The sequence below is a fragment of the Schistocerca piceifrons genome, chromosome 2, assembly GCF_021461385.2.
Source record: "Schistocerca piceifrons isolate TAMUIC-IGC-003096 chromosome 2, iqSchPice1.1, whole genome shotgun sequence".
NCBI lineage: Eukaryota > Metazoa > Arthropoda > Insecta > Orthoptera > Acrididae > Schistocerca > Schistocerca piceifrons.
In genome coordinates, this window is record NC_060139.1 from 528,719,329 (window position 1) to 528,727,563 (window position 8,235).

Consider the following 8,235-nt stretch of genomic DNA (forward strand, 5'->3'; position numbering starts at 1 on the left):
AAGTCTTATAACCACCGAGTGGAGGCGAAGAACGACAGAGAGTTGAAATTACGCATGCATAGCACTAACAGTGTCTTATACGATCGCTGACAGTGATGAACGTCATCGTGAATCGCGCTAACACGAAACAATGTATTAACAAAAACTGTTTACCAGGCAAGTAGGGCTGTCGCCATTGTGATTCTACTCTCTGCATTACAGGTAATGTCTTCCTTGCTTTCTTTTTCTTTCATATTGCCAAGTTATGTTTATATTTCATTTCAGAGGGAATTTTGATTATCTTTCACTGATATAAGAATTTGGGAATAAGATTATCGATGAATTCGGACCTGGTTGTTGTTTTTCTTTATGCGTTTATCAACACTGAGTATCGACTTAATTTACAATGTTATGACATGAAACATAATTTTTTTTTACAGAATAGTATTACGAGGACGATTATATTACTGGCAATCAGTAAGGTTTTTCACATTACACAATATGGATCATCGTCAATGTTGGTTTTGCTACTCACTATTTTGTGTTTTATATGGCACTCTGAATTAGTTTCTTATTTTCCCTCCTTATTTGGTGAAGTTCCATGGGAAACCAGAGAAAATACGTCCAATCTGACGAGAGGTTTAATCGACTACATTAATATTATTCACATAGTTGAAAGTTCGATGATTTATTAGTAACCACTGTTTTACACGTCGGTGTTCTTTTTGATTTAGTATTTGGAAAATAGTTATTAACGTTATAGCAACTGTTATTGGGAAAGCGTTACTTAATAAAATCGTATCTTTTTACTTATTTATTGAATTATAAACTACGCAGTTTCCTTTTTTCTTTTTCTTTTTTACTGTAGCTACATTATTATGTTGTGAAAGCCACATAGGATTCTTTTTATTAGTTACATTTTGGGATGCATCACAATTTACTTTATTACTTTAGATGTTGCTTTATTTTGCTAAAGAAATAATTTGTCAATAGCAGGTACTTTGCTTTGTCACACACATAATTAGAAAGCTATTTTTATTATTACATACGAATACTCTACTGTGTGCATTTCTTAACACATTCGTTTGCCTGTATTTCCTTGTCCGTATTTATCTGTTAATTGACCATCTCCCTTAAGCAAGATTACACGTTTTTCAAACACTTCTTACGAGGCGTGAAGGAATTATTCATCAATTTTCCACCTTTTCACCATATTTCCCACCCTACTGATTTCGTTACTCCTATTTCTGTCCATTTTCCCTTATACATTTATTTCGAAGCTTCTTTCTCCCGCCTGCCGCTGTGGCTGAGCGGTTCTAGGAGCTTCAGTCTGCAACCGCGCCACCGCTACGGTTGCAGGTTCGAATCCTGCCTCAGGCATGGATGTGTGTGATGTCCTTAGGTTGGGTAGGTTTATGTATTTCTAAGTTCTGGGGGGACTGATGACCTCAGATTTTAAGTCCCCTAGTTCTCAGAACCTTCTCCCATATGTCCATTGGAGAGCACATGACGACCTATGTGGTAGTGACCACTTCCCCATCTTCCTGTCACTGCCCTGGAGTTTGGCCCATGGACGCCTGCCCAGATCGGCTTTAAACGAGGCAGACTGGGAAGCCTTTACCTCTGCTGTCACCGTTAAATCTCCCCCCATGGTAATATCAATGTGGATTGAGCAGGTAACTACAACGATTGTTTCTTCGGCAGAAAACGCGACATCTCGTTCTTTAGGGTGCCCCAGGCGAGAGACAGTCCCTTGATGGTCACCGGAAGTCGCTGAGGAAATTAAGGAGCGTCAGCGAACTCTTCAGCGGTATAAGCGGCACCCTTCCCTAGCCTTTAAAAGGCTCCGTGCCCGCGTTCGCCAGCATATCAAACGACGGGAGCAGGAGTGTTGGGAGAGATACGTGGCTCCATTTTATTAACCTTTCCCAATTCGAGACAGCTTTACTCCCAACTGAAAATTATTAATTTATACAGAGTCTATTAATTCAGAAGTTTTCAGCTTCAATTACTTCACTTAACGCAAAGTATTTCGTATAGTAGAGATACTAATCCAATTTAGAGAATGTCATTTATTATTGATTTACTTGAGCCATTATTTTTCTGTCATAGGAGGTCAAAATTCAGCCACCGTACTCTGACAGAATTTACTATTGTAAACTATCTTTCATATTCTCTCGTTAGTCATTATTTGTGTATACTCAATTTTCGAGATAATTCTTGCTCACTAGGACGTCATTACAAACTAGTAGCATATTTACAACATGAATACGTATATTCCTTTCTTACTATAATAGGACGGAAGAAGAGAATGAAACTAAAAATGTATATAAATTTTCGTCCAGTTAGGACCAACAGGACGGAAAACTGTTTATCTCCCAGAGAGTGGCAGTCTCGCTACAGAAACTAGTTGCTGTCGTTTCTGAATCACTTCAAATCTACAATTCTTCGTATACCATGTTCTTTCTTACTTTTCTGGTATCCCAAACGGTATGAGTGTGCATTAGGGATGCCCTTATCCTCAATAGTACTTGATCAACATTCATAAACTTCTTTGTTTCTGCTGAAATTTTCTTTGATTTATCTATAGTTTTGAGTTACACTAGATTAGCAATGCTATAACTAGCGGTAGAAGCTTTCGCGTCGTGCCTTCTTTTTCTATCCAACAGTCTTTCACATATGTTTGTCCTATCCTGTGCCTCCTTCCCGTCCATAGAGCTCTGAGACATGACTGGAAAATAAACCACGCTTGAAAGCATGTTGTGGAATTCCTGATTAACCATTAGTTCACAAGGAGCAAAGCCTTTGGCATTATGCATAAGATTGTTTATGATTTCTGCGAAGTTTTTGATATGAACGGGCCAAGTCGAATGCTTCCGGACACAGTAAGTCCTATACAGTCCTGTTTAGGTCACAAATAACCCGCTCGCTCATATTTATCTGTGAAAAATACGTTGAGAGCATTAACTATGGCGAATTCCGGACTTTTCTACACACACTTTAAAAGTTTCTGATACACATTGGGGCTATTATCCGATAAGGCTCCCCAACCTTTACAAAACAGATATTTTCGAGCTTGTCTACCAGCAATTTGGCATTAGTTCTCTTTGTCGGATATATTTTGACATACTATCTAAAACCATCACCGCAAAAACATGGGAACATCGTCGTTTTGATGTCGGGAGAGGGTGAAAATGATCGGCTGCACGTAATTTCAGAGGTTCACGTGGTTCTACATTGTACATATCATCCTGAACTGCTCTATTTACTGAATGTACCTTCTGACAAGCTACTCTACGACGCATGTTATCAAAAAAGACTTTCTCGCTTAATTTAGCAATGCATTTGTCGGCCAAATATTGGCCATCTCGTAGATGTATGTAATCTATCAGCATATCGAAATGTGTTGAAGGAAGAAATAGTTTCCATTTTGGCGAATCTAATTTTGTTCTTCGCAATAAAATTAATTAATGTAGGCAAAAATACTGCGCTATTTTAGGATAATCGGAGACTGCTAAATAGCTTTAGACTAACCTCTGCTGATAATCTTCATTTTCCTTCCTTTTATATTTTAGCATACTTTCTTCAATGCAGTATCCCACTTGAGCTAACGCAATTTCTGATTCCTGCGTAACCTTGATAGCCCATCTGCTACCCAATTGCTCCCTTGTACGTATTTAATCTCAAGATTGAACTCCTGAAGGTACAAAGCCCACCTGGTTTGTCTTGGATGTATCAGTTTGAAAGTTTTTAATAAAGTAAGTGCCGTTTGATCACTATAGATGAACACCATCTGCCGTAAAAAAAATGCGCAAACTTTTCTGCAGCAAACACGATGGCGAGTGCGTCTAATTTCGAAATTCCGTAACTGCGCTCACCAGGTTTCAGTGAACGACTCGCAAACACGATTGTTTTATGCACCTCTTGGTCGCCATCTCTTTCCATCTGAAACACCTCTACCGCAATGTTATGACCACTCGCGTCAACTGACTTGCAAAAGGGATTCGGAAAATCTGGATGATGCAAAAGCGGACTACTCATCAAACAGTTTCTTAATTCTTCAAACGCGATGTCATTCTTTAGTCCAAACCCAAACGGTGCTATTCTTGAAATGGGGTAAACAAGGTGCATGAAACAAGTGATCTGTAACAAAACGGCGGTAGATTCCGAACAAACCGAACGTTGACATCAGCTGATTTTCATTTCTGATCGCTTAAAACTTTTCAGTGCCAGAGATTTTTGATCAGAAATGTAGTTCTGCTGCTAATTTCAGGACCCAAGAATTTTGATTGCTCTCTTACATTTTTTCCATAGCTTCTAGCACACTGTCTCGTAGATTGATACGTTCTTGCCATGTGGGAGTTGCTAACAGTATAACATATACATGAATAGTCTCCTCATATAACAACTCCTACCCCAATACGTGATCTGTTATTCTCAGAAAGGCACACATGAAAATATTTAATCGAAATGCGATTACTTTATATCGGTACGACACTCCTTCATATAAAAAGGCTGTGTATTTACGTGATACTTTCACCAGAGGCAAATTGCAGTATCCACAAGTTATGTCCATAGATGTAAGATACCTACACATGCCCAGGCTTTACATTCCTGCGGCATTCATATCCTTTAACTTCACCACGCGTATTCGAAAATACATTATGATGAGTGCTTAATACTTGCCTTAATTTTGCTCTCTGTTTATCAGGAATTTTATTTGTTGACTGTACCTTTTGCTTCTGTCCCTTCTAGGATATAGTCCCTTTCCGCATTAGCATCATGCACACTATTACCGAATTCAATATCTTCCTCAATCATCCCTTATTCCTCATTACTCTAACAGGCAGATTCCATGCTTATATAGGACTGCCTACATAGTTTCTATGAAAGATTCTTTAATTACCTGAGAATCAGTCAACGTTAACACTAACTGTTTCTGATCATAATCCGTTCTTTCCTGATAATTTGTTAAGATAACTGTGCCTATTAATATCTCAACACTTAAACCAAACATGATTAAACAAGGATGATCTATTATTATGTCACCTATATCAAATGAAATCAAAGCTTCGTGCTCTACTGATCTACAATGTTTTCCAGAAGCACCTATTATTCTTAAACCACTTACTTTCACGACAATTAAATCTCTCTTATTAGGAATAGAATCAAAGAATTCTTGGGACAAACCAGTTCCTTCATTAGCGCTATCAAGAGGAGAACTCACTGTTACTCTTGAGATTTAGATTTTTAATAGGGTGAATTATTCTTGTCTGAACAGGTTACTCACAAACATCTTCTAATAAATCTTATTCAATTTTGGTTCCAGCAAAAGTAGTTTTGTTCAGTTGCAAGTACATTCACACTTAGATTCACGGGGTCATTAGTCTCTGCATTCTCAGCTCCTTTTCCAACCTGTTCACCGATTTTAAATAAAAGCACTTGATGAATCCCTCTACTTTCGTTTGCTGCACTTCAGCTAAACTACTCCCTACCTGAAACTTCCTGGCAGATTAAAACTGTGTGCCCGACCGAGACTCGAACTCGGGACCTTTGCCTTTCGCGGGCAAGTGCTCTACCATCTGAGATACCGAAGCACGACTCACGCCCGGTACTCACAGCTTTTACTTCAGCCAGTATCTTGTCTCCTACCTTCCAAACTTTACAGAAGCTCTTCTGCAAACCTTGCAGAACTAGCACTCCTGAAAGAAAGGATACAGCGGAGACATGGCTTAGCCACAGCCTGGGGGATGTTTCCAGAATGAGATTTTCACTCTGCAGCGGAGTGTGAGCTGATATGGAACTTCCTGGCAGATTAAAACTGTGTGCCCGACCGAGACTCGAACTCGGGACCTTTGCCTTTCGCGGGCAAGTGCTCTACCATCTGAGCTACCGAAGCACGACTCACCCCCAGTACTCTCTACCTCTGAGCAATTGCGTCTCTGCACAACATTGCTATCTATAACACTGTTGTCGGATTTTACTGTTTGTGGCAAGTCAATACAGCTACCAGGTTTCTTGACCTCATTATTATTGATAACCAGATCATCCATCAACTCCTCCTCTTCAAAACTCTGTAAAAAAGAATCTATTTCTTCTACCGAAACTTTAGCCTTCATGTTGCCATCATTGCCGAAGATGGAAGCCTATACCTTATCTTCGTCCTTGTCAGGTTCAAAAACATTAATTTCTTTTTCCCTGTTATCTACAACAATTCCTTTCTTCTCCTTGACTCACTTTTCTAAAGTGTCCAAATTGCTGTTATCTATATAATGAGAGTGGTTTAGCACATCACTGGTATTGTCTGTTCCTTTTTCATCATCCCAGTTATCTGTTTGCGTGTGTTGACTGACTGTGATTTGCGTTTGGTTACTGGCTGTGTTACTGTTCCCTCCTGGTGAGCTACAGTTTCATCAACTAGTTTCCCAAACGCAGCCTGTTTTCTTCATTCGATAAACAGTCAGATAGGGTAATATAAGGCTCTCTGTCTAGTCTCAACGGTGCATTATTTACATTTCTACTTTAGTCATAATAGTTACTGAAAAGCAAGGTGGCCGTCTAGCCAATCTTTCTGAACCACGGCCTCGAACATGATAATTAGATCTTGTATAGTGTACCTCCATACTTCTAACATTCACGTTCACACAGTCATTATTTCTCTTGGTTACGTGATTGTTAGAATGACTGTTATTATTTTGCACCTGCTCCTCAGCAGCAGCTACTCTTTCTAATCGCTCCAAGAGTACAGTGAATCCATCCATATTATCTCTAGGTGTGAAAATGATTCTTTTCTGCCAGAATAAAGGCAGCTTACCTTCTAGCACCATGATAATCATTTCAGATGTCACCTTTTTTGTCAAATGCGACAGTGTTCAAACCCACTTACTAGCGAAATCTTTTACTGACTCATGACCTGAACCAAACTTGTTAACACTCTAAACCTACCTCAAGACATTGATTTCTGTGTTGTGTTACCAGTACTGATTAAGAAATGAAGTTTTAAATTCAGAAAGACTTTTTCTTATTATTACGTAAGATGACCATCGCGGAGCATCTGCTGACAGATGACTTCTTATGAAAGCGATTTTCTCCCGCTCTGACCATGCGTTAGGCAAAACATCCTCAAAATCATTCCAAACCTCTAATTGGTTTTAATCAAAACCTAAAGCTGATGACATCCGATAAAAGAGGCGTCAACAGGAGCAACGTGCTGTACAGTAGCATCACAAGAACTACCAGAGATTGTTCTATTTTTTATGTTAGTCATACTAGTATTTAATTCTTCGACTTTTAATTCTACTGCTGCCATTCTGTCAGAGAATCTTATATCAACATCCTCATATAATTTCACAGAATCTGATTTTACTGTCTTAATATCTCCCTTCCATTAGTTGACCTCCGACTTTGAAATCTTTGCGAACTTCGGTTAACTTAGTTTTTGAGAGTACTAAGCAATTTATTTAGCAATTGCCCCACCTTGACTTGGAGATCGTTGTGGTTAGCATGAATTTTATAACTTCAAATATTTAGTTTTGAGGTCATTTCATCCTTCAGTCCTTAATTACTAGACTCAATCTTACTACTTCACTGTTTACTACTGTGTTTGTGCAATATCTAAACAACTAGCTTCTAATACTATTTTTTTCCTTTTCTCTCGATATTAATTCGTATGAATTATTTCTTTTCCTAATTAGTAATAAGAAATTTATACAGTGCCGCAGAAGATGGCAATGATAGGCTTTTAATTTTATCTTTGTAACAGAAGAGCAATGTCTGGAGAATATTTAGTTTTTTTAACAAGTTTTGTTTCCTTCAGATTCTCTTGAGAGTACTTATGTTTTAGATTTAACACAAAATCGATGTGTAATTTTTACTCATGACCGACAATGTGTGTTATAAATGCTATGTGTATATAAAAATGCAATAAATATACATTTTAAAAATTATCATAGCCGCAAGAATATTTTTATTTATTACGCCAATATTCGTTCACAAGACTGAGTTTTGCCTGCAGTCATATGAAAAGGCAGTAATCTCTTCCATCCTACAAGACACCTTGAAATATATATGAGCGCATCATCAAGATTTAGTGTATGGACTGTCTGATAGGCAACCACAGAAATTTAGAGGTAAATTAGTGATTTCGGCCTAACTTAACAGTGACTTCTATTAAATGCCTATATGTGTTGTAATTGAACAATTGACTTTTTGTTAAGCACGAAGTCTGCTGCAAAATCAGTCATTCTAGAAACCTAC